We start from the raw sequence: 27,064 nt of genomic DNA on the forward strand, positions 1-27,064 counted from the left end.
ATATAATATATATATATATATATATATATATATATATATATATATATATATACATATATATATATATATATATTTTTCTGACTCACGTAAGATCGAACCCAGGTCTTTCAATCGAAAGGCAAGGGTGCTGCCCAATAAGCCATATAAGTCTAAAAGAAGTTGGAACCTGAGGGCAATTGCACTCAAGGAATTACCTGGGCAAGCTAACTGCTTGCCTAGTGGGCAGCGCCCTTGCCTTTCAATTGAAAGACCTGGGTTCGATCCTGATGTGAGTCAGACATTTATTTCTGTTCCACACGTGATCGTGTGTTGATTATTTCTATACATATACATACACACACACACACATATTTATATATATATATATATATAATTATATATACATATATATATATATATATATATATATATATATATATATATATATATATATATATATATATATATATATATATATATATATATATGTAATATGTATATGTAATGTTATGAATTCAGGCCTTCTGGCATTTTAAAAGTTAACATTTTTTAATAAAAGAGGCTCCCCAACTTAACTGAGGATGTGACAGGGTATTTTTCCACCAGAGGTTGACAGGAAATGTCCAAGGCACCTCACTCCCTACTGCTGCATTTTTCTCATTGTTTTGCCACTCCCTAAGTTCTTTTTCTGACACTCCATTTTCGACCTTATGCTGGCATAGAATCCTCCTCATTCCAGATCACACCAGTGAAAACAAGATCGAACTGACCATCAGCCAGTCACGTGACCTACAAAACGGGTCAGAGAATGCCCTGTGAAGGAATCCACATGCGAGACGCTGGAGACTGGAGTAGAGCCAACATCGCACCATTAGAGACAGCGAATTATCTTTGGAGACGCCTTCCCCTATCCCGCCTAATGCGCTAACGTGCGGCTGCAGTGAAGGCAGTCACAGGCACTAATTGGAACTCAGCCTTGCTCTGGAACTACGAGATTAAATCTTGTGTCAACAAGTATGCCTGGATAGGGGAGGGATTTTTGCCCAGTTCAATGCTATAATTCCTGTCGCTTTCAACTTTGAGTTTTTCCTCCCTTGTGAATCCTTTTTACGATTGGCAATCAGTGATTAAAAGTCCCTTTGCTTAATAAGTTACCAATGCTCAATTTACTAAGTGTATTTAATAAGTAAATTTAAGTGCCTGCATGTTAATTTTAATAATCAACAAAGCTCCCTCTGCATTTTCAGGAGACACTATTTCAAATGTGCAATTGCTTCTGCCTTTGCACCCCTGTTACCAGTTCGCCAAATTCTCTACATTCAAGCTCCGTTGCGCCTCGACAGATGATTATGCTTAATTTGGGATACCATTCCCTGAAACCCATTTACAGTCGGATCTAATTGTTCCTTTAACCATAATTATGTTTTCCCTTGTAATCCTTCATTATTGAGTTGTGAGTCCTTTGGAAATTTAATTGTACTTATTTCTACTTGCTCTGTGTGCAAATAAACCCTTAGAATTTGCTCCCCTTGGTCTCACTGGCGATCGTCCATTTCTTGTTTCCCCTTGTAAGTTACAAGTAGCGAGCCCTTAGTTCTCAAGGCCAGGTAAGATTTTAATATTATTATTATTCCCCGCCTCGCACTTGTAACAATATATATATATATATATATATATATATATATATATATATATATATATATATATATATATATATATATATATATATATATATATATATATATATATATATATATATATATATATATATATATATATATATATATATATATATATATATATATATATATATATAAAACGTTCGAACCTGCGACAGAGAGGGAATTTATTCTGAATTGTCTTAAGTATATGTAAAACTGGAGCGAGAGAGAGAGAGAGAGAGAGAGAGAGAGAGAGAGAGAGAGAGAGAATTAAATCATCAAATTCCGTCGTTCATCTAATTCGCACTGGCACCTAAAAACACCAAACAAACGACCTAAAATGTTTGCTAAACTTCTAAACAGCGACACGATCGCGACAACGTATATACCGAGATAAGAGAAATGGCGTAAACATTCTCAGCTAATGGCGAATGTGGGTTACTTCTGCGTACTGCCCCAGGGAGGTTTACGTGACTAGTTACGATTTTGGTGAACTTTTACGCCGGTGAACACGTTGCTTATCATTTTTCATTCTGAGGCAGGATTTAGGATCGTGGGGCCTTTACCTTACTACTGTAGCAATGTTTCAGCCTCGCCTCGTTGTTTATTTGTTATAAATTTCATTATCTTTTTATATTTTTTATTTTTGTTTTGTTTTGTTTTCATTTGGTTTTCCCAGCAGGACTGCAGCATGGTTTGCAGTAGTAGTAGTAGTAGTAGTAGTAGTAGTAGTAGTAGTAGTAATAATAATAATAATAATAATAATAATAATAATAATAATAATAATTATTATTATTATTATTATTATTATTATTATTATTATTATTATTATTATTATTATCCCTTCCAGCACCGAAAGACGCAAACGGTCTTGTTCTTTAGCTTCCGCAAATCTCCACTTATTTCCAGGCACCCTTCTCTTAGTTGTCACCCAAGCAGGTCGGAGTCAAACTACTCCGTTGCCCACAGGAGCTCAGCTGACACTGCCGCGATGTTCAGATGACATGTCCATGCCATCTCCATCGCCCTTTCACCAGTATCTCCTCTGCATATGAAACTTCCAGAATTTACCTTATGCTATCATTTCTAAATCTATCCTGCCATCTGACTGCTAACATTCTCCTTAAAACCTCATTTTCAATAATAATAATAATAATAATAATAATAATAATAATAATAATAATAATAATAATAATAATAATAATAATAGTTTTAGTTTTCTGTAAAAAGGAAACTACTGTGACGGCTTTGTCTGTCCGTCCACACTTTTTCTGTCCGTCCTCAGAGCTTAAAAACTACTGAGGCTAGAGGGCTGCAAATTGGTATGTTGATCGTCCACCCCCAATCATCAAACATACCAAATTGCAGCCCTCTAGCCTCAGTAGTTTTTATTTTATAAAAGGTTAAAATTAGCCATAATCGTGCTTCTGGCAACGATATAGGACAGGCCACCAACCGGGCCGTGGTTCAAGTTTCATGGGCTGCGACTCATACAGCACTATACCGAGACCACCGAAAGATAGATTTATTTTCGGTGGCCTTGATTATACGCATTTTTTACTTGTTCTTTTTGTCGCAGCATCAATTTTGAACAGATGAAAGCTGCACGACTGGTAGTGACGACGTAACGTATGACAGATGGATTTAATTTATATTTTCCGGGTACGAAGGATAGGGGGATACCTTTATTACTCGCAGCGAGTCTTATATTTTCCTCTTGCTTTTTACTTTTTTCTTTCCCAATGGCAGAGCTGGGGAAAATGGAGTTTTACGTTGCAAGCAATATTTCTTTTTGGAGATGTAGCACAATATTTCGATTTTTAGCTTTCGGAGTAGTATTTAAGGAGAGAGAATTTTACCTTTTTAGTAAAGACATTTATTTCTTATCCTCAAAACACATCTAATGAACACGCACAGTAATGAATTGCCAGAACAAATATTTCCATTTGCTAAACGATTTTTATGGTTGTTCTCGTAACCACCAAGTCAATCTAATGAGAATATGATAACTGTCAGTGTCATGATATGATAATGATAAAAACAACAATGAAAGAACTGTAAGTAACAAGGATAAAAATACTCATTAATAATATAAAATGATAACAACATAATACCCGTTAAAATCTTTAGTATTATCTAAATATGCCGGCAAAATGAAAACGATAAAATAAAAAAGGATTCAATAAGAAATGTCTGAGCCAGTGTGCGGTATTTGAACAAATAACATTTCTCATCCACTTAAGAAATAAAAACACTTACTACGATAACTGCTCTAAAAGATATTATATAAAATGACAATATTAAGAACATACCGACCTCGTAATGATGCTGATGATAACAAAAAAACAATATATATGCGTCCGTTTGTTCGTTTAAATCCTCGTAACTGAGAAATAGAAAAATCAAGGTAGTGCTGGAGCTGCCATGATGTGGGTGTCACTGATAACTTCCAAACTTATTTATGCTCCTGTGAGGCCCAGTAACCAACAATGCACACTGATAATGAATAAATTAATTGGCAAAAGAGCGATTTTCAGGCTTCAGTGCATCCGCCTATTTCAACATGGCCGCCAAACCCTAATTTGCATATGAATTGATACTTTGCCTGTGCATTTACATGCAAAATATACAGCAGTTTCCTTGAGGCGTTTTGCAGATGACTCTATTTCCCAATGCTGCCGTCACGTTACATGACAATAACATCATTCCAAATGCTTGGCATCAGATAGAACCTGTGGATATTAAACATCACACACACACACACAAATGTTTTATATATATATATATATATATATATATATATATTCTATATATATATAATATATATATATACATACACATATATATATATATATATTTTATATATATAATATATATATATATATATATATATATATATATATATATATATATATATATATATTTTATATAATATATATATATATATATATATATATATATATATATATATATATATATATATATATATATATACATATATATATATATATATATATATATATATATATATATATATATATTATATATATATAATATATATATATATATATATATATATATATATATATATATATATATATATATATATATATATATATATATATATATATATAGTCTATATTATCACGATACGTTCCAAGTACCTGGTTATTACACAAATAATCACAGATTTCAAAATTTACCTCACTTCAGCCAGATGCCTGAACTTTCATAACAATAAAAATTACGACTGAGTACTCTAAGGGTAACAGTGATCCCTTAAAAAGCTCATTAATCATGTGAAAAATCAAACTAAGCTTATCAAAACAAGTGTGAGGTATCAGTAATTAAACAAGAAATATACTAGAGTAAAAGGGCATCACTCCATCAAACAACTTTAACTGTTTCCCTGGTCTTAATTCACTTCAGCAAAACTAAAGGAACAAAATATGTTTATCACTTTGCCATATGCACACAATTAATTCTATTCACTGGTGGTAAATAAATGAAACACTAAATACAAAAATTTAGAATTCACTATCTGAAAAATTTACTATTACATGAAAACAACACAAAATTTTGATTAATTCTTGAGTTAAATTATTAAACAAAGCTAAATCACAAAAGCTTTATCAAGAAATTAAGTTAATCAAGCAAAATTTAAACTATCAAGAATTACTCTAGATTTGAAAAGTAAATCTTAATAAATGAAAGTTAAATCAAGCATGCAATGTTAAATCATTAAGAAATATTTAAAATGCTAGGTAAATAAATGTTAAATCACCAATCTATAAAATGTGAAAAATCAAGAGATTGGAAACGCAATAACACACAAAAATACACAAAAGATTTATTAATAATAATTTCACTTAGGCAAAAATTCTCTTAATATACCTTATTATACCATGGTAATAATAAGTAAAATCATGCAGCTGCTTTAAATTCACAAAACGCACTTTTTACAAGGCGCCGTTACCAAATCACATTTCCTACGTTCAGATCTCAAAAGCTAAGATTAATACCAGTGACCACACTAACACTTTATGTTAATAATTTCTCTCTTTTGAAGAAAGAAAGAGAGAGAGAGAGAGAGAGAGAGAGAGAGAGAGAGAGAGAGAGAGAGAGAGAGAGAACCAATATGAAAGGTCTCTGAAATCAGAATGGATTCCAGTAAGAAATGAAACAACAAAATGACGTCACAAAGGCATTTTGGGAACGAGATACGAGAGAAAGTTCTAGAAAGAAGCAAAACGATTTGAACTGCAATCCTACAAAACATGACGTAATCAATCGAGACATGTACTCTTGCTCTCAAAAGGGTGTACGTGATTCGTAAAAAAAAAAAAAAAATCATATGGGATGCGATCAGAACAGTATGTGATCAGAGAAATGTAATCTTAAACATGATGCAATCACCATGTGCCTCAATGCAACACTTGTCCATGTTTCTCAAAAGACACATGTTTTTACCAGAAAATTGTATGGAACACATGTAACATTGCGAAATCCTTCGTCTTCCCCTCATAAGGGACAAAGCTTAACACGACAGAAATCTTAACACGACTCTATTGCTATTCCCAACCTGTCAACACATGAAGCAAAACATCGCTCTTTTATCTGAACTGGTGACAGATGGCACATCTGGTCTAAAACTCGAATGTCTCTCTCCCGTAACTACACTATTATCAGGAAAGATATCATTAATTCTAAATTATGCTGTTAAGTCCTCCAAACCACTAACTTTTTTGAGATCTGAAATACACTACATATGAATTTTTCAACAATTATTATTATTATTACACACAACACATGACAAATAGAAGAGTAAATAAATCAAAACTATGGTGGAAAGACATACATATTACAAGGCAACATCATGAAAATATATCTACATATATATGTATATAAATATATATATATATATATATATATATATATATATATATATATATATATATATATATATATATATATATATATATATATATATATTTAAAGGAAAAACAGTTGGATAAAATATTAAGACTAATATAATGACATATACCTTAAATTTACACTGGCAATTTTCAGGGAGGCACAGCAGATCATGTTGGAAAATCGACTGATTTGCACACACACACACACACACACATATATATATATAGATAGATAGATAAATAAACATATATATATTCTTACGTGGGTCCTTCAGCTCATGAGATGATTATTTATTACTGCAATTTATGTAGCCCTGCTCTACCTAAGACCCACGTAATCCTGTCAATTAAAGCTAAAAGTTACCCCAAGAGACAGACAATTACCTAATTGAATTAGGTCACCAGTCGGAACTATGTATTGAATAATTCAATTGTCTCTGGAATAAATGAATAACATGAAACCCATTTATTACCCACCTAGTCCCAACAAAGAAAGAATGCGCTGTTACAGTGAGGGAATTTACACGAGCCAATTAGTCCTCTTCAGGCACAGAAATATTTTCCCTACTTCAGTTAAAATGCAATGGGGGATCGTTCTCGCAGCTCTATCATAAGCAATTAAGTACATTAAAGGCTATTCCTCTCCCAAACAATGGAATGATCAGGTTCCAAGGCTTGCCTGAGTATTACTTATACTTGACTTCTCCCTAATTCCTACTTACTGCAAGGTGGGGTATCTTATGCAATCTCACCAGGCAATAGGGGTTATACATATACTTGACTTCATACGGGATCTCTAGTCAGTGGCTGAGGAAGGGGGAAAAATGGAAACAGAAGTAGAGTGGAAGAAATACCAGCAGTCGGTGAATACTTGTCAATTCCAGACTTACAGTTCACGTAGGCTGCTTGCGCACTGCAACAGACACCCAGGATCCTGGAACAATGTGTAACGTCGATTCACTTAGTAAATAAAAGACGAAAGGGGGACAAAGAACAGAATTATCAGGGGGGGCACAGACGCGTGTGTGTGCAGTGTAAGATGGTTGGATTCTCTCTGCGACCCTAGGTTGGAAGCGGGGTCGCTGTGTTCTTGCAGTCAGCGTTCCTTTCATAGCCTCTGGCAGTCTGAAAAAATGACAAAAACATCGCCAATGCATAGGACAGAGAAAAGGAATGCTGAAGAACATCCTCACAAGAGGTGACCTGGTGAAAAACTCCCTGTTGGATAGGTCTCTAATACTGACTTAAAAGCTGTTAGGAATGGTTAATTTTGAAAACACAGCCTAGCCCACTTCCCTCTGCTTTCCCCAGAGAGATCTTCTTGTCTTTGTTAGGAGTAGATTCCTACTAAAATCATGCAGGGAGGTCGAACAGCAGAATATTTATATATATAATATATATATACACACACACACACACATATATATATATATATATATATATATATATATATATATATATATATATATATATAATAATACAGTATATATGTACTAGTGTGTGTGTGCATGCAAATCAGCCGATTTTCCAAAATGACCTGATGTGCCTCCCATGAAAATTGTCAGTGTAAATTTAATGTAATTATATTAGAGTGTCTTAATATTCTATTCGATTGTTTTTCTTTAAATTTGACTTAAAGTAGACCAGTAAGGTAATAATTCAAACAGAAACCATATGGTTCCTACAGGTTCCAATTAAAGCTTTCATACGAGATGAAAAATGTAATTTTACTTTCTCATTTTTCTCTAGAATATCCTGAAGGATTCCAATAATAATAATAATAATAATAATAATAATAATAATAATAATAATAATAATAATAAAAAATTTTTCCATATATGAAGCCACAAAATCCCATATCATTCATACATCAGCCGAGGCTCAAAACTAAAAATCCGAATCAAATGCACAAAACAAGATTTCAGTTGGAGATAAAAGTTTATTCCTGTTGCCAAGAAGAGGTGAAAAGTATAAACAGACGATTTTTGTCGTTTGCAAAAAAATAACAAGTAAAAATTGCGCCGAAGTTTCTTCGGCACAATCGAGTTTTTTGTATGAGCCGCGGCCCATGAAGCTTTCAGCCACCGGCCGGTGGTGGCCTGTCCTATCGCGTTGCCAGACGCACGATTATGGCTAACTTTAACCTTAAATAAGGTAAAAACTACTGTGGCTAGAGGGCTTCAATTTGGTATGTTTGATGATTGGAGGGTGGATGATCAACATACCAATTTGCGACCTTCTAGCCTCAACAGTTTTTAAGATCTGAGGGTGAACAGAAAAAGTGCGGACGGACAGACAAAACTGTCACAATAGTTTTCTTTTACAGAAAACTAAAAATGAAAAGCAGTATTCATTTTTGCGGTGGATTACCAAAGTGGCAAAAAGCTGATAAAAAGGAAAAAAAAAAAATTTTATTATCACCTGACAAATTTGAAAGATGACTCTTATTCCATTTATCACCTTAACACAAAGGGCTGCCTTTGGTCAAGGGCCCATGCTCGTATAAATGCTGCCTTAATCCTACCCAACCAACCAATCGATACAAAAAACAGGACTTTGTTAAAGAGAGGTGAATGTGACACTGCCATGTGTACAGGCGAGACATCCTTTCGGCCCGCAGCTGCGTTGCTTGCGCCCCTTGTGCTTGCCACCTGTTTCATTTCTTCTCTTCCTACCTCGCTGTCCAACTTCTCGTCCTTGACGTTGTTCCAGTTTTCACTCCCTCTGGCCAGCACTAATGGGAGTCTCCTAAAGCGACTCAGTTGTCTCAATCAGCCATTTCAGGATAATACTAATGTCTCTACCATGACGGGCAATGCGCACATCAAGGAGGTTAGATTTAACCTCCTTGGAGTATATACCTATTTATTTTCTACAGTGTGTAATAAGGATCTTCAACAGGTATCTGACTCTCTGTTTAGTCTTATCGGGATAGCCTCTCTCAGCACTGGCCTCTATATAAGTAGGCAAAATGAAGGCGCTTTGATCACAGGTCCGAGACAATTCATAATGCTCCCGGGATGGGAATTGCAGTCTCGACCCTCTGTATATTACCCTCCTTTTTGACGATATGCATCGAATAATAATAATAATAATAATAATAATAATAATAATAATAATAATGGAAAAGCAAATCTTTAAATATATGTACACATATACATAACTGTGGATTTGCTTCTAATAATAATAATAATAATAATAATAATAATAATAATAATAATAATAATAATAATAATAATAATAATAGTGACGGAATGAACATTCAAGATTTAATAATATATACTGGAATGGAACAATCGCTATATTTATTATTTACGCAATGCCTATGAAAGGCACTGTGGCAATGAACAAACAGTGCACAGAAACTGGAACATAATGGTAAATAGGTTGACGGATAAAGCAATGAAACAACTTCAACAATATGTTACGGTTACCACTACTCACTACTGCTACGACTAATTCTCCTTCCAACAACAACAATTGCGATAATAAAGGTCCGTTCACACATTCACGTATCAGCCCACGCATGTTCACGCATGTGAAACGTGGCTATACTGAAGGGTTTGTTGGCGCGATCAAGTGGATACGTGTCAAAGGCCGATGTCCGTAAGTCAACATAACGTATTAAGGCTACGCACTGCGCAAGGGTGACGGGATGCTTAAGTGAACTGCCACGACAATAGGCCACACCCCCACATGTAATGCGTGGCAGAGCAAGTAACACCCACGTACGTATACCGTATGTGTAACGTTGTGCGTTACGACCTCACAACATCCTCACGATATCCCCACATACATCGGCGGGTATACGCCAGGTACAAAAGGGCTGTGCTGTGCACATGTGTTTGCAGTGCCATTCACCGCCTCCCTGTAGCAAGAAGTATTCCCCAGCTGCTGAATCAACATGGAGAACATTGAGGACATCGTTGCCCTTATAACACCAGCACACAGACAACAAAGAAACGTAATGGAGGCCGTCGTGGAGTATGTGCACTGCATGGTATTGGTGGAAGCTGTGAAGGCCTACATTGCAATTGAAAATAAGAAAAAAAGAGGAGGCCGAGGAGGGTTTGGGCTTGGCCGTACTTGCAAAGAAGAGTGGAGCTAGGCCACTATGACAACCTGATGGAGGAGCTGGCAACCAAAACCCAGAACATGCAGGAAGTTTACGCGAACTGACAGAGACATATTCAGTGAAATAGTTGAGCGTTTCACACCCTACATTCAGAAGCAACGCACATTTTGGAGGGAACCCCTTATGCCAGGACTGCGTGTGGCTATCACCCTACGTTTCCTCGCCATGGGTGACTCATACAAGAGCCTGCAATACGCATTCCGAGTAGCCCACAACACCATATGTTGCATTGTACCTGAGACCAGGCAGGGCCATTGTTTCTGCCTTTGGAGATGAGGAACTGCAGGTACCACAAACACCAGAGGCTTGGAAGCAGGTTGCTTGCAGGTTTCAGGAACGGTGGAACTTCCCCCACATAATTGGAGCAATAGACGTTAAACACATCAGGCTCCGTAACCCTAACCTTGGTGGTACGCATTACTACAATTACAAGAAGTTCTTCTCCATGATTCTACTTGCCATTGTCGATGCTTCATATAAGTTCCTCTACGTGGACGTGGGTGCCATTGGGTCAGAGTCGGACGGTGGTCTATTTGCCCAGACCCGTCTGTGTGAAATACTGGAAAAACAGGAAGCAAACCTTCCCCAACCTGAGGCCCTACCAGATGCAACAAATGGAGCTCCTGTAGACTACTTCCTGCTTGGCGATGATGCCTTCCCCCTGCGGAACTATCTCATGAAGCCCTACCCCAAAAGAGGCCTGTCCAAGGAGGATCGGATCTACAACTACAGGTTGAGTAGGGTACGGCGGACAGTGGAGAATGCCTTCGGGATTCTGGCCAGCAAATTCAGAGTACTCCACACGCCAATGTGTATCAAGCCTGACCATGCAGAGTCAGTAGTGCTGGCCGCGTGTGTTCTGCACAACCTTATAATAACAAGAAATCCACGCAGGCAGGAAGCAGATCAGGAGAACCCCAACGCACATGATTTCATACCTGGTGCCTGGAGGAGTGACCCACCCCTAGGAGACGCTATTCCAACCATGGGCGGCAACACTGCAACCAGGAATGCCAAGGAACAACGCAACATCCTGAAAGACTACTTATCATCTCCTGGCGGTTCCGTTACTTGGCAGGAGAACTACTGTTAACCTACATTTATATTTGTTATAATAATTTCTCTTTGTATGTCGACTTCCAAAATTTTTAATATCCGTATTGTTTACTTTTCCTTTGTATTTATGCATTTATTTGTTTTACATATGTCTTATTTGTGTTATTATTCTTACTTCATTTTATTAGTATAATGGTTTTTAGTTCATTGAATAAAAGTTATTTTTCAATTATATGTTTATTGTTTATACTAATCCTGATATATACACTGAAACATACAATATACCAAAAATAAACATTTGTTATATAAGTTAATTTTCAACTATATATTTATTTGCATATGTTTTTTTAGTATTGGATCATACACTCTGACATTTTTAACGCAGAAGCAAATACATGCATTGCAATGTGGCTAAGTGCATTACTCCAAGGCGTGGGAAGATTATAACTTTGAATATTTTGAAATGGTTTATACCTTTATATAGGCCATTACCAAGCAGTAGTGAAGAACAACTTAATAATATGAAAATACAGATATTTTTTATTATTTTTTTATTTTAATATAATATACCTTCACTTACTTCTTATTTTTGTTGTTATTCTTACTTCATTTTGTTACTTTCATGGTTTTTAGTTCACTGAATAGAAGTTACTTTTCAATTATATGTTTATTGTTTATACTAGTGCTGATATATAGATTGAAACATACAATAATACAAAAATATAGATATTTGTTTATATAAGTTAATTTTCAACTATATAGTTGTTTGCATATGTCTTATTTGTGTGGTTATTATTACTTCATTTTGTTACTTTGATGGTTTTTAGTTCATTGAATAAAAGTTATTTTTCAATTATGTTTATTGCTTATACTAATGCTGAAATATTTACATGGAAACATACAATAATACAAAATATATACATTTGTTTATAATACACATTGACACATACACAAAATATGTATAAAAAAAAATGTTGCCTTAAACTAGAGGTTCTCCAGGAAGCTGCTCGTTGGCAAAGACACGTTGAGGTCCCTGGGTGCAGACAGCTGCGTGTGCAGCATCGCCACCTGTTGCACCGTGAGGTTGAGAGGCTGCACCATGGCACCACTAGGTGTAGCAAGTAGCACATATGTAGCAGCCGTCGTAGCAGGAAGGGGAGCTGGGGCCGCAGGCGGAGCGTCCCAGAGGGCTTCTGCTTGGGTGTGGGGTATCAGATGACGTGGCGGCCTCGTGATGCCCTCTTTGGTAGCCCTCACAAAGCGCTGTATGGCGGAGATGAACTCCACCTTCAGCGCCATCCTCAGCTCGGGCCCCACATCTGCACAGTCGGTGGCAAGCTCCTCCAGGGCGTTCTGCCAGTACGTCAGCTTGGGGTCACACAGAGGTCTTATGGCCCCCTGTAACCTTTGCCGAGCCGACTCTGCTTGTTGCAGCAACATGTCCAGGACCCCACTTGCAGCCTTGTCCTCCTTCCGTGACTTCCTTGGTGGTGCAGGATCATCAATGGTGGAAGACCGGTCATCGGACGGGCAGGGGACTGGAGTGGCACTGCCACCAGGATCACAAAGGGCAGGAACAGCAAGGGCAGGACCATGGCCAGGAGGGTTGCTGCAAGCAGCTGCAGCAGACGCAGACTGTAAAGAGATGGAACATGTATGAGAGAATGTAAATGTACTGTGAATGACAATGTTGTAGTTCCATTAATTAAATAAACTGTGCAATAAAGTTTCAGTCGCTTATTCACTAAACAGCGAAACAATAAAATAAGACATACCATCGGAAGTCCCAACACCTTGGGCTTCTTTTGGCGGATGGTGTGGGGCTTGAGGAAGTGGAAGATGTTCAGTATCCACTTCTCACGGTCCGTCAGTCGTCTGCTGGCCCCCTGACCACTTTTTTCGGCTGTGAGGCGTCCAAAGCGGGTCCTGAGGGAGGTGAACCAGGTCCGAAGTTCAGAGCCTGACACAGGAGGATCCAGTGACCTCCCCTTCTCCTCAAATGCCCTGCACACCCTGGCCTTGTCCTTGTATGCCGTCATAACCTTGTTGTATATGAATTCTGCCTCCTGCTCCAACCACTCCCCTACCAGCCTCTCATTTTCGTCTGAGAGGATGACAGAGGGGTTCTTCTTGCAACACGCTTTTCCATTCCCAGGGGCGGTGCCATCAGCAGCTTCGTCGTTCCCGTCATCATCAGCGGAGTCTACGTCATCCAGGCAGACGTCCTCATCGTTGAAGAGGCTATGGTCAATGGCCATGTCCTCCACCTCGTCAGCCTCTTCAAGGTTTATGACCACATCCTCCTCCATGGTGTCTGCAGGGGTGCCTGCAGCAGGTGGCCGCCTTGTAGAGGCCGTCTCCGCTCCTGACTGGGATGTTGGAGGCTTGTAAGCCCCCTTCCGCATGTCCACGATCTTAAATATGCATTACGGAACTTTTTCATAGTACTTACGTAAGCTGTTGCCAACTACCAGTTTCCATTCATGCGTGAACATGCGTGGGCTGATATGTGAATGTGTGAACGGACCTTAACACTGGAAAACTGACGGAAACACCATAAGCGGCTTAAAAATTCTCGTAAAGAAATTCACAGTGACAGTGTGGTGAAAATGTCACTATCTGAAGGTCACCACGAACTTGAGAACTTTTTATAAAGTGCCTCTTCGGTTTGCGAAACACTGCACAAAGTGCAATAGCTCCTGAAAACTAGTAGACGATGTTTGCCAGTATACCACATTATGAAGAAAATAATGTGTAGTTACGACATATATTTCCGAATATGGAAAAAAAACTGTAAAACACAATTCTCTCTCTCTCTTTCTCTATAAATGTCAGAAAACTGGTAGGTAGGAGATGACATAAGAAGACCAATAATGGCAAAAGCGTCCAAAGAACCTACTACTCTCAGTAATTGCAATCAAGTACCATAATCTTTCACCCGTCCTTCTCTCCCTCACACCCCACGGTCGCCTGGATGCTGTTTCTTAAATACGTCTACCGTTGCTTTTGTTCTTTATTTGTTTTCTAACATTTCCTAATGCAATCTGTATGAGAGCCACCTCATGCTTTCCATCCTCCTAACGCAAAATGATAAAATTGAGTTCAAAAATATATTCTATGACATTTTAAAAGATATCTGTTCTTTTTTCTCTCTTCTGTCTTTGTCTCTCTCCATCTATTTGTCTTTGTTTCCGTCCGGGATAAATTCTCCAACTGATGATTAATACTGTTCATCATTCATCTAACTGTATTTCACAACGCCACGCGCTTCCCAGTAAAAACAAGTGATTTGAAATTAATATTCTAAAAGTATCTTTGAAATAGAGAGTTGGCTTCATTTTCATAAGTGCTTCCCATACCGTTTGCAGCCTCCTCGTAAAGAAGCGACAGAGCCTGAGTGTTCATGAGCAAAGAAATTTGCAACTGAATATGGAAAAAGGCAGGATGAGTGAGGAGGTGAATCACAATATAAGTAAAGTAGGGGAGGTAGCAGGAGTTTTGCAAAAGGTTTCAAAGAGAAGATAGTGTTTATAAAAATAAACAAGTATAAAATGCTTCAAAGTTTCTTCAGCGCAATCGAGTTTTCTGTACAGCATATTAGGCTGCATGAAACTCTCAGCCACGGCCCATGAAACTCTCAGCTGTGGTGGCCTGTGTTGTTGGCATCTATAGCAGTGCCAGATGCACGATCATGGCTAACTTTAACATTAAATAAAATAAAACTAACGAGGCTAGATGGCTGCAATTTGGTATGATTGATGATTGGAGGGTGGATGATCCACATACCAATTTGCAGCCCTCTAGCCTCAGTAGTTTTTGAGATCTGAGGGCGGACAGGTAGACAAAAAGCCATTTCAACAGTTTTCTTCTACAGAAAACTAAAAATTGTTATTCATAGGGATGAATGGATGTTGGATGTTAACGTATGAAAATAAGAGGAGTAAGAAGAGAAGGTGAGTGTTGAAACGACGACGTGGTAAAAAGATTAGCAGAGGCGAGATGATGGGTTAGTGCGTCGTAAGATTGGAGGACGATAAGATGGTCGAAAGAGAGCATAATTTGGAAATGTTGAGAGGGTAACATACTTATATAAAAAAAAGGCTGGATCAAAGTTGTGGAAGGGCTTTTGGAGCAGAGGGCCCTTATACAGGAGCAAATGAAAGATAGATGTGAGTGGCACAGTGTGCGTGTGTGTGTTATGGGGGAGACTGAAGATGTGCTGATGAACTATATTATATATATACATATTTATATGTATATATATATATATATATATATATATATATATATATATATATATATATATATATATATATATATATATATATATATATACATTATCACTGAAGGGTTTGACCGTCAATGGAGTCGTTGGAAGGTACTGTGTAGAGGATCGAGACCACGGCGGTATCGATCCATTTATCATTTAAAAATTCCCTTCGTTGATAATTCCCCATCGGGGATATTCCCGAAGTGGCGTAAATTGAATATTAAATGACATTTGTAGCTTCATGATTATATATATATATATATATATATATATATATATATATATATATATATATATATATATATATGTATATATACATATAATTTATAAGTGTATATATATGTATGTATGTGTGTATGCATGTATGTATGTGTGAGTCTGTGTGTTTAAATTCTCAAAAGGAATTCACACTTCGTATCGAAAAGTGAAGAACCTGAACACCTCTAACAATCAGTGCAAGGAAGTGTTTACTTCGGCAGGATTGGACATGTATCTAATCATCAAGTCTGCGTGGAAGCACAATTGTATAAGTGTTGAACTTGATCATCATTTCTAGAAAAGGAGCGTATTACAAAAATGCAAGTAAGTCCAGCAGTTGCAGTGTTAACTGTGCCCGTTAGAAATATATACATGTATATATATACACACACGTACATACATACACATGCATATATATATGCGTGTGTGTTGTGTGTATTTACACTAGCTGACATACCCTTCGTTGCACGGTAAAAACTCATAGTGTAGAACACACCACACCCAGACCGCAGAATACACCCAAAGCATAGAATACACCCAAAATGTAGAACACACCTGGATATTTATTTATCTCAACCTTCTATTGGACAGGAAAAGGGATCAAATCTATCTATAGTGTAATATCAAAGAATTTTTATTTATAAGTTTTTAAAAATATAAATACAGTATACAAATTATAAAGTAAAATCTTTCACAATTTCACTATAATACTACTTTAACACAAAACTTGATTGTAAACAACGTTTTAGTTCAACCATCAGGAGCAAGAATAAACAAATTCTTGGGTGAACCCACCCTTGAGCAAGCAACAAAAAGTTGTCGGTGGGAAAAACATGACGATCTCAAATCCACTCCACAGTACTTAACAGACTGTCACTGTGCCTTGTTGATCGTGATCGAGAACGCAAGTCTCACTGGAAATTGCAATCTCTTAAAGTTAAAAGGGAGATCCGTCGGAATGGGTGGTATCCATGGGATAAAAACTTTCACCCTCTCCCTTTCCTGTTCAGATAGTTGCTTCAATTACATTGCCCAACATTTTTGACATCTTATATTTCACCCCTTCTCACCCCAAGTTCCTATCGGGGCTGAATTTAGAATTAAAGGGCACTGGGAGTGTCACCATTCATCTCAGCCACCTCGAAAACTGTCGTTTTCGGTTATTTTTACACGCCACCCCCTTCCCACTCCCATTCCCACCCCCTTTGGTGCCAGTGATGTCTTACCCCACAGTGTTCTTATTCCAGAGAGTAGGTCTTCTTTATACCAAAATGAGGTATGATAAACCCCTAAGTTTATTTAGTTACTAATTCTACGGGCAGAAGCAGCCCCGTTTCAAGAAAGCCCTTCCCAACCCCACCCCCTCTGGTGCCCTTTGGTGCTAGTGATGTCTTACCCTCACAGTATTCTTTTCCAGATAGTAAGTCATATGCACACCAAGTTTGGTTGAAATTGCTTTTCAGAGTTATGCTGGAACATACACACAAAAATACATCCATTTATATATATATATACATATTAGTCTATTCCGTGCTACAGGGCTGGACTGTGGGTGGTGGGGTGTACCGGCGTCGGGGGTAGGTGGTCAATCGGTCAATGGGATGAAATTTGAACAGTCAATTAAACGGTCATCATTATCGCGGCCGTAAGAGCGACAGATCGACCACAGCTGTCCTTGATGACCTTATTTTTTAGGGGGTGGGCAAGTAGGGGAATTGGGAGATGGTTTGTTACAAACAGAGTTTGTGTTTTAATGTTTTTGTTACGGAGTTCCTGTCTCCCTGAACATGAAATCTAAATCTGAAAAGACATTTGGAAGTGAATCGGGTTCAAAGGAAATTCTGAATGACAAAAAAAGGACCCTAATTAGTTTTCAGTTTATCGACGGGCACAGCGTCTGAGAGGCCGCTCGTTACGTGATCCTTTTATCGAGAACATGAGACCAATACGAAAAGGAAATTGGGAGAGAACTGACGTTAGCCATAAGTGTAAGTTTGCTCTCTTTCTCTTCATCCATTGGGTTTCAGGCAGCATCGTGACCCACTGTCGCTTGTACTTAACCGAAATGTTTGTTGCAAGGTAACCAAATTTTTATTTATTTTACAACGAAATGGTATGAACTCACTTTCAGCCTAGTTGTTTAGGGACCATAAAGAAAGGCTATGATAAACCCAATCCGACATCACCAACCTCCTCTCCCGTTTTAAGCACCCGCAGAGGGAACGTCGCTTCTTAGGCCTTGAGAGATTATCTTTTTCTCTCTCAATTATGCACGGGATCTATTCAAACTAGAGAGCTTTCCGATATATGATTCCATTCCGCTAAGGACTTGATCAAATGAGGCACTGTGATGGAGACGCAATTAGCTAGAGATGAACAAGATCAGTGCCGCTCTTTGTATTCTCTTATCAAATGGAAAATATCAGCAATTTGATGTAAGGTAAAAAAAAAAATACATTCAGTTATCTTATCATGGAAAAATTCTCCTATCGCAGCAAGGGAATAAACTTTCTTTGTTACTGAAGCTCGCGTACACATACATACACACACTTTATACACACACACACACACATATATATATACATGTATATATATACATATATGTGTGGTGTGCGTTTGTTTGTGTGTGTTTAAATTTTTTGCTGGGTGCTGTCACATGTTGGGTTTTAGGGAACGAGCAAGCTAGTTAACTTGCTAAGTCAGCAGTCACCTCCCCAAACTCCAGATGCCTACTACCAGACAGGAATGTATTTCCTCTAGTAGACCAGAAAATGAAAAACCTTTGGCAGTCCCTTTGGGAAAAGACTGAAATAAACCAAAAGATACCGAGTATTAAGTCATCAGTATCTCCTTGGTCATGTTCCCATATACCAAGGAGACTAGAAACGAAGTTGTGCAGGCTAAGGATTGGACACACACGACTCGCTCATGGGTTCGTCATGTCAGGTGAAAACCGTCCATTCTGCGGCGATTGTATTGTCTCCTTGACGGAGACATTTGCTGGTCGAATGTCCCTGTCTTGGGGATCTAAGACATAGGTTCCTCTCTTGGGGACGTGACAGAGATGGAAATTTTATCCTTGCTACGATTCTCGGGGAGGAGTGTAGTATACAGTAGAGCAGTTATGTATCTTTACGCCCGTTTTAATGTATGTGTATTTGTTCATTTTTTCTATTGAAGTAAGAATACTCTGCATTCTTTCATCAAAACTTCAATTTTATTCTATATAAGTAAAAATTTACTTAAATTCTGTTATTCGAGAAAAACAATGCCCTCAATTCTTTAAATAAATGATAAGACACCTGATGCATTTTTTTTTACGAAAAAATTTACCTTCAAATCTTTAATAATGACAAAACCCTTTAATTATTTTATTACAGCAACAAACAGATTAAATCATTTTATCAAAACGTAATATCACCCTCAGTTCCTTTATTACAGAACAAAATAGCTTCAATTCTTTTATTAAAGCAAAAAATGGCCTCCAATTCTTTTATAGAATCAAACATTACCCTCAGATCTTTTATTCAGACGGATAAAATCAAAAATTCTTTCAATGAATCCAAAATTAAATTAAATTGTTTAATAGAAAAATGCTCCCAATTCTCTAATCAAATAAAATATTTCTCATAATGCGAGCTGGTTTCTTCATATTGAATATAACAACATTAAGCAGCATTGTAAATTCATCCTTTCATTAAGACGTATCATGAACGCCTCTTTATTGCCTGATATTGAATTAAGTTTCTTCGTTAATTCTGGAAATAAAGTATTTTAGTGTCTACATCAATTGAAAGTTCAATAAAGAGAGGGTGGAATGACCAGAATGAAAGATCATTAAGTAAACGAACGCTAAATCAGACAAAGAAATGAGATTAGGATGGATTAGCGAGCGAATGTAAACAATAACATAATTACAGAAATAGAAGTTAAAGAGAAGCAAATAATGGAAGGGAAAACAAAGGTGAAGGGAAGTAGAGTGCAAAAGCGAAATGAAAGAAAGAAAAAATGGCAACAACATGAACAACGAGACAATGAATTGCAAAGTAAAAAAAAAAAAAAAAAAAAGTGAATAACGACAAAAAGGAAGACGTCACATCTCATCCCCATCTACAAGGCTCTATTTACAAAAGTCTTCGTTCATGAAATTCTTTATTTACAAAAGTGTCTGACACCTCTTCCAGAACCGGCGTCAGTTCTTTCTTCCCCTCTCAATCTCCCAGCTGTTTTGATCTGCATCAGCGGACAATTTCTGGCGTTCCCTGTCAGGACACTTTATTCTTTCGCTATCTTCTTTTCGTTTTCCTGCGTGCTTGTACTTTTCTACTTCTGGATTAGCGTCCCTCTGTCTTTTGCATATCAACTGTTTTCTGTCTTATTCCTTTCTCTTCCCCTCTCGCATATCCCCGATATTCTATTTTGTCTGAATCTTCGTACTTCATGTCATCCATATCCCCCTTACTATTCTTTTCTCTCTTTTTTTTTTAATGACACGGGCCATAATTCCTCTTCTCTGTCACAGGACCACTATGTTTTATTTATTTATTTTTTTTTTTATTCAAGACTCCCTTTCTCTCAATACTTTTTCCTGTATATCTTACGTCGCCATTGCTCTCATTTAATTGAAATGTTTACTCCTGCTTGGCTTCGTTTCATACGAGTCATACTTCCTCACCCCCCACCTCTCTCTCCCTCACCCTCTCTGTTTATTAATTTTCCTCTCTACTTTATCAAGCCTCACTCCTCTCACTCATTCGTTCCGACTTCCCGTTTCTTAATCTCTCCTCGCATCTCTGTCCCCTGATTTCACTTTCTGCAACTCCCAGAATTTCCGGTTTTCACTTTTGATGTTTGCTTTCCGCCAACACCCCCCCAAAAAAAAATCCCTAACCCAACCCCTCTGGTTGCGCCAGACTCATAACTAAGCAGGCACGTGTTCGCTCCCTGGACGAGGAAGGAAAGGCATGTGCGCGTTTCCTTCAAAAACAATATGCTTCTGCTGACTTGTGGAATGAATCATGTACGTGATTATCAGTCGACTATTGCTGGCCGTAACTGGGACGGAGAGAGAGAGAGAGAGAGAGAGAGAGAGAGAGAGAGAGAGAGAGAGAGAGAGAGAGAGAGTGCAGTACTCTTTCAAACAGGAAGGCCTTGAAGAAGTAATCTTACCTTCGCACAATTTAAAACGAGAGGGTCTCGAAGAGGTAATCCTGTAACCAAATCAAAATACAAAACATGAGGACCTCCACGAGGTAATCCCATCATCATGTCACTGTTAAAAAAAAACTTGAGGACCTCGATGAAGTATTTCTCAGCCTCCAACGTGAAGTAATTCGTCAGTGACTTCCCTCCTTCAACTTCCTGACACCCGCCGCCACTTCTACGCCTCCCAGCCTCTCTCCCTCCCCCTCTTCCTCCTCCTCCTCCACCTCCTCCTCCTCCTCCTCCTACTCCTCCTCCATTCTTGTTATGCCTGAGTCACACTCACACTCACTCTCTCTCGACCGCAGCGAGAGGGAGTAGGTGCTCCCCGTCCGTGGTCTCACAGTCCGTATTTTTCATCTCTCTCTCTCTCTTTCCGTCGCTCACTGTCTCTGCCTCGACCGAAACTCGCGGAAAACGCGGCCGGGCGTCTTTTCATCAGTTCAAGGGGTCCTCGTTGTGTGTGTCAGGACTAATGACAAGACGGAGTGTTAACAACTGTCAGTGACGAGGTTGCTAACGTAACTTTTCTGAGACGTGGTGTGACTTGTTGATTTGTTTCTAGTGGGAATTTTGTCGAAGTGTAACGACACAACAGAGGTAGAAAATAAGATACTGATGGAAACTGGCTGTGAGCATGTAACTCCAGTTGCTGCAAATGCTTCTCTCCTAAATGATTACTGAAGACTCTTGACTGTAGATAGCAGGATATAATTTACCGCCAAAAAAAAAGTGTAAGTATGAGAAAAACTTCAGGCTTGAAATATACTTTGTTGTCCGTCTTCCTTTGGATTCTTGAAATGACAAAACAAAAGTTAAGGAAATAATGTATGTAATAAATATCGTAGAAGTAATGCTAGAATTTTTTCATGAATGTTATCATTTACCATTATTATTGACGGCTGACTAATTCCAAATACAATAATACTGAACTCAGTATATATATATATATATATATATATATATATATATATATATATATATATATATATATATATATATATATATATATATATATATATATATATATATATACATATATATATATATACAGGCACACAAAAACACACACACACACACACACATATATATATATATATATATATATATATATATATATATATATATATATATATATATATATATATATATATACATTTTAACTTACCGCTCAAAGTCCTTATGCATTTTGCTTACACCTTTCACAAAATCTAGGTATGAAGGAAAAGCCTTTTCCTCCCTAGGTGGGATTCGAATGCTGGCTATTAGCAGGATTGGGTTCGAATCCTGGGGAGAAAAAAAAAGTCTTCATTTATTTTCCATTTGGATTCAAGGCTCGTATTGATCAACTCATTCTAAAACAATGCGAGGAAATCAAGAAGTTAAGAGGTCACTGTGGTTATTAAAATGAGCACACACACATATGGAAGTATGTATATATATGTGTATATATATACTGTATATATATATATATATATATATATATATATATATATATATATATATATATATATATATATATATACATACACATACATATGGAATTTACATTGTTATCTAATCAATGTTTCATTTTCCTCAGATACATATATGTGGATATATATATATATATATATATATATATATATATATATATATAAAATTACATTGTTATAATATATAAAACTAAAATATATATATAATTCAATATGCCAATATCATAACTGTGTGTTGCCCTTGTATTCGTGTGTGTGTTCCTCTTTCCTCACTGTTCAGTTCACGAAAATAGTGGATACTCACAGCGTCAAATGTTCACAGAGAGAGAGAGAGAGAGAGAGAGAGAGAGAGAGAGAGAGAGAGAGAGAGAGAGGAAATGGATAAACCACTATACAAAAAAGAATAAACCACTATACCCAAAATAGAGAGAGAGAGAGAGAGAGCAATTGATATGCCATTAAACCCAAATTAGATGGAGAGAGAGAGAGAGAGAGAGAGAGAGAGAGAGAGAGGGAGAGAGAGAGAGAGAGAGAGAGAGAGAGAGAGAGAGAGAGAGAGAGAGAGAGAAATGGATATGCCACTATACCCAAAATAGATGAGAGAGAGAGAGAGAGAGAGAGAGAAATGGATATGCCACTAAACCCAAAATAGATGAGAGAGAGAGAGAGAGAGAGAGAGAGAGAGAGAGAGAGAGAGAGAGAGAGAGAGAGAGAGCGTGCATGGCAAAAACAAATATTCACAGTGAATCATAAGACATAAGTGGTTAGTGTGAAGCTCAATACAAATGTACCACCATAAGAGTTGATATAATATTACTAAAAAGAAAATGTCATATTTGGGATCAGTATTGTTTCCTAACATTTGCTCGAAAATTCCACAAATTCCTCATCACCGTGGCTATATCCATGGAGGTTGTGGAAGATGTGGGGGAAGGAAGGGGGGGGGGATTTGTAGAGAAAGTATGGGAAGGGAGAACGTCAAAAGGGGTATTTAAGGGGAGGGTGGATAGAGAAAAATAGCCTTAATAATTACGTGCTATCACGGTTGCCTATACTGAATGCGCCATAAATGAGGAACCGCTGAATCAAAAGCTTCTTTTATAATAATGGTATTTAGAACTGAACTTTTGCTGTGTTTCTTATTCTCAGTAGAAATCAGATTATGTTTATGTCTTTGTCTTAATTCACGTATATTTCACAGTTGCATTCTCGTCAGGTTCCTCAAATAAAGTGAGGTTCATCATTTTTATTAAATGTGAAGTTGAGGATTCCGTTTTCGTCGTATTTTTCATTTCATTACGTTTTCACACATTTCTAACTTAATGTGAAGTTCAGGACTTCTCTTTCACCGTACTTCTCATTTAATGTGAATTTCAGGATTTCGTTTTCACCTCATTTTTCATTTAATAGGAAATACGGTGTCTCATTCAACATATGGCTCTAGGTATTGCGTTTTCATTTGTCACCTGTCATATCCCTAATCACCTTGGAGCTCAGACGTACATTTTCATAATTTTTCTCATTTAATGAAAAATTTAGCATTGCATTTTTGTCGCGTTTCTTGTTGAGGTAAGGCTTAGGACTGAGATTGTGTCATACAGTTCTCATTTCCTTCAAAGTTCAGCTTTATGCTCTACTCCCACTGGAAATGACGCCGTTCTGTCAATTATTATCACACAGTTTAATGCGAAAAGGATCTGCTGTATTTTGACTTTCCCTCTTCAACTACTCGTAAGTCATTTTCAAACTGCAAAAAGGAGTAAACGTTGAAAGTATGTGCGGGTGCTCTAAAATGTATATAATTTACAGAATAGGAAAGTGAATGGCCTAAAAATAAATCATGAAAGCATTTATAAAAAAAAACACACACACACAAAACAGTAACCAACAAATAAGAAACAATAATAAAAAATAAACATATAAAAAAAATTAAAGAAAATTAAGCAGTTAGTCCATTAAGAGCAGAATATGCATTCTTGAAGAGTTTGAAGTTTTCTAAAGAAAACAAATATTACATTTTTCATAAGTATGCAGTCTTTGCTATGTTTGCAAGCATTTTTTGCATCATGGCCAACCTGAGTGGTGAGGAAGATCCTCAGCTGATTTCAAGTTATCGGTATACTGAACTGTAAATGAAATATGCTTGGGTGAAAAGAAAAAGATGAAAATACCCGTCCGAAGGAGTGATGGGTCATGAATAAAATCAGAAGAAGAAAGATTAGGCTGGGTGGAACATTTTTGCGAAGTCATGAATAAGAAATACGAGGGGGGGGGGATAATTTGACTGATATACCAAAAGCCAAAGACCTGAATGTACTAATGAATGAATTCATTCCCGTTTTTGAAGTGGAATCAGTAATAAAGAAACATAGGAGATGGAAAGCACCGAGTTACGATGGAATCAGTGCAGAGAATTTTTCAGCTGATATGAAATGACACATCGTAGGCGTTTTTGCAGAATATGGAATGAGGAAACAAAAGTCTGGGGATTAGGTATTGGAAGCCAGCGCAAAGAGACGTGACTGGACTGGAATTACGTTAGTTATGATGAAAATATTCTGTGCGCACACTCTCAATAGGCTGGAGAGAAAAAAAGTAAGTTAAAATGCTTACATTTGAATACGCCAGGATTTAGAAAAGGCAAAGGCTGCACATAAACAATTTTTGTGTTAAGATATATTGTGTAGCAGTGAATGGAATTTAAAATATGCCTTCTGATGGCTTCTGTTGACTTAGAGAAAGCATTTGAAAGTGTCCATAGAGCAATATTGTAGAAGGTCTTGCGTCTCTGGTATTCCCGTTAAATATGTAAAGCTAACTAAAAGCATCCACGAACGAGGAAGATTTAAAGCTACGTCGATGGAGCCCTGTCGAGTGAATTTGCAATAAATTTTGGGGTGCAACAGCGAAATATTGTCATCTTTGTTGCACACCCTTCTCACAGATTTTATAATGAAAAACAAAGTGGTTGGAAAAGGACGAGGTTTAGATTGGAGTACAAACAGAAACTTGACAGATTCACGAAATATGCAGATAAAGCTATTTTAATCAGCTGAAGACAATGCTTTATATATCTAGGAAGATGGAATTCGAATTCAATCTGACAAAAACGAACAAAATGACAGCCACCTATACATACAGATTAAGTTTGATCTCTTTTTGTTACACAGTTCGGCCACTGCTATTACGACAATTATGAATACTTAACGGGAAGAGTATAGAGACGCAAGACCTTGCATACTCTTGGCCCTTGGACTCTGTCCAATGCCTTCTCGTCATCAACGAAAGCCATCACGAGGAGATTTTAAATTCTATGCACTGATGCTGAATGTGCTCGAGAAAGATGAAACAACACTAAGATGTAGTAAGGATTCATGAACCTGAATCATTCAAATAGTGTATCCAGAAACAATGACATTCAAACAGGCCTCCTTGAGTTTGAATCTAGTGAATGACTGAAAAAGAAAATCAAATAATGGACAAACTGAATACGATCTGGAAACTGAATAGGCTGGAACTGCATATCAAAGTAAGACCATGAACTGGTCTGGTACGGTCAGTACTGCTGTACAGATATTAATAATCTCAAAGATTTTGTCCTTTGAGAATAAAACCTTATGAACATCAGTAGTTACATGGAAGGATAAGGTAAGAAATAATACCCTACTGGATATTACAGATGTTCCATACACAGATGAGATAATGGTGTATACAGAGGAAATGGAAATAACCTCGACCTGTCACTAGAACAGCCCTGAGGTCTGTAGTACACATGAATGTCAGCTGGGCTCTTCTGGGTGCCAGAAAAGATGGAAGGTCCAGAGCTCCTTGGAAGACGACTATGAGATGGAAGGCTTGCAATGAGTGGAGATTTGTGGAAGAAAAAGAGCAGGGGAGACAAGAATCGCTGAATTTCGTAGGGGTCGTTGGAGGGGCTGATATGGTGGCTGTGTACAAACGATATGTGGACGACATGTTTATGATATTTGCAAAAAGAAACAGATTAAGAAATTCTATAATCGCAAACCAAACATAATTAAGAAAGAAGCCGAAAACAGCTTGCTTATCTTCAAGTCCTTCTTGAGTGGAATATGAACAAACTGGATTATTTC

General features: G+C 37.3%; 2 protein-coding genes across 3 annotated transcripts in view; one reads left to right on the forward strand and one right to left on the reverse strand.

Annotated features, from left to right (window-relative positions):
• LOC136830374 (SUZ RNA-binding domain-containing-like) overlaps positions 1-27,064 on the reverse strand; it is a gene marked incomplete at its 5' end in the record, with an annotated part of 703,764 nt that overhangs the window by 181,011 nt on the left and 495,689 nt on the right. The gene's annotated exons all lie outside the window — the stretch shown is intronic.
• LOC136830254 (QRFP-like peptide receptor) overlaps positions 21,762-27,064 on the forward strand; it is a 290,055-nt gene continuing 284,752 nt past the window's right edge. For both annotated transcript variants that reach the window (XM_067089612.1, XM_067089613.1), the window contains exon 1: positions 21,762-22,211. The gene's annotated coding sequence lies outside the window, so the exon portion shown is untranslated. The remainder of the gene's footprint in view (positions 22,212-27,064) is intronic.

Source organism: Macrobrachium rosenbergii, chromosome 46 (assembly GCF_040412425.1).
Source record: "Macrobrachium rosenbergii isolate ZJJX-2024 chromosome 46, ASM4041242v1, whole genome shotgun sequence".
Taxonomy (NCBI): Eukaryota; Metazoa; Arthropoda; class Malacostraca; order Decapoda; family Palaemonidae; genus Macrobrachium; species Macrobrachium rosenbergii.